The 1,039-nt window shown below is 47.3% G+C and overlaps 1 protein-coding gene across 1 annotated transcript in view; it reads right to left on the bottom strand.

Moving 5' to 3' along the window:
- The window catches only part of SNX29 (sorting nexin 29), a 576,571-nt gene that overhangs the window by 458,544 nt on the left and 116,988 nt on the right, over positions 1-1,039 (bottom strand). The window lies entirely within an intron of this gene.

Genomic DNA, 1,039 nt, shown 5'->3' with positions numbered 1-1,039 from the left:
GGGTGCGTTGCTTTACAGTTTTCTTTAATTAGATCTAAACAAAGTCATGGAAAAGAAAATAAGATAACTCAACTGTAAAGAGGTTCAGCCATACTCTGAATCAGGGAAATGAAAACTATTTCGCCAGCCCTGCTTTTACCTGGGATTTTATCAAAGACCCCCAAAGCTGGATCCGCCAGAGGCAGGGCTGTGCTGGGGGAGACCCAGCCCTTGTTAAAGGCAGGTTGACGACCCTTATCCAACTCAGAAAGCACTGTGGGGACTTCCCTGGTGCTCCAGTGGCTAAGACTCCACACTCCCAATGCCGGGGGCCCAGGTTCAGTCCCTGGTCAGGGAACTAGACCCCACAGGCCACAACTAAGAGTTCACACACCACAACTAAGATCAAAGACCCTATGCCACAACTGAGACCCGGAGCAGCCAAATAAGTTAAACAAATAAATAATAATAAAAGAAAAGAAAAACACAGTGCTTTGACCTCGCAATTCCACTTCCAGGAACTTTTCTGGCAAATACACTCATACGAGGACACAATGACAACTGCAAAGATTATCAGAAGCATCAAAGGGCTAGAAATGACTCAGACACCTGGCTGCTGGCACCTCGGCCAAATGAGCCCTGCTGTGGGTACACGGTGGGGTATCAGCAGGCAGGTCTGTGCACCCAGAGCAGGACGGTCTCTAAGCTGCGGAGGGAGGAGGGTGCAGGATACGGGACCACTTGTATCAAGGAAGAAAGAGAGGAGAGGAGGGAGATGGGAAGAAGAGAAAGTTCATGTATCGGAATGTTCGCATCTGCTCGAGTACACAGGGGCATCTCTAGGAGGTGACGCTGCCCACCCTCCAGGGGTGAGCTGGCAATTGCAGAGTTTAACCATTCATGACTTTTGTATTTTGAACCATGTGCATGTATACTATTTAATACTTACTCAATATTTAATAAGTTAAAATTTCAGCTATGTAAGTGTTATTTCCATTGGTCACTTTAAATTAGTAAGTACTGATGAAAAGTGTGCTTGGGGGCTGGCCAGCGCCTCCCC

The sequence above is a fragment of the Bison bison genome, unplaced genomic scaffold, assembly GCF_000754665.1.
Source record: "Bison bison bison isolate TAMUID 2011002044 unplaced genomic scaffold, Bison_UMD1.0 scf7180017864293, whole genome shotgun sequence".
Classification (NCBI taxonomy): domain Eukaryota; kingdom Metazoa; phylum Chordata; class Mammalia; order Artiodactyla; family Bovidae; genus Bison; species Bison bison.
Note: the sequence above shows the minus strand (reverse complement) of the source record. Positions and strands in the feature narration are given on the sequence as shown.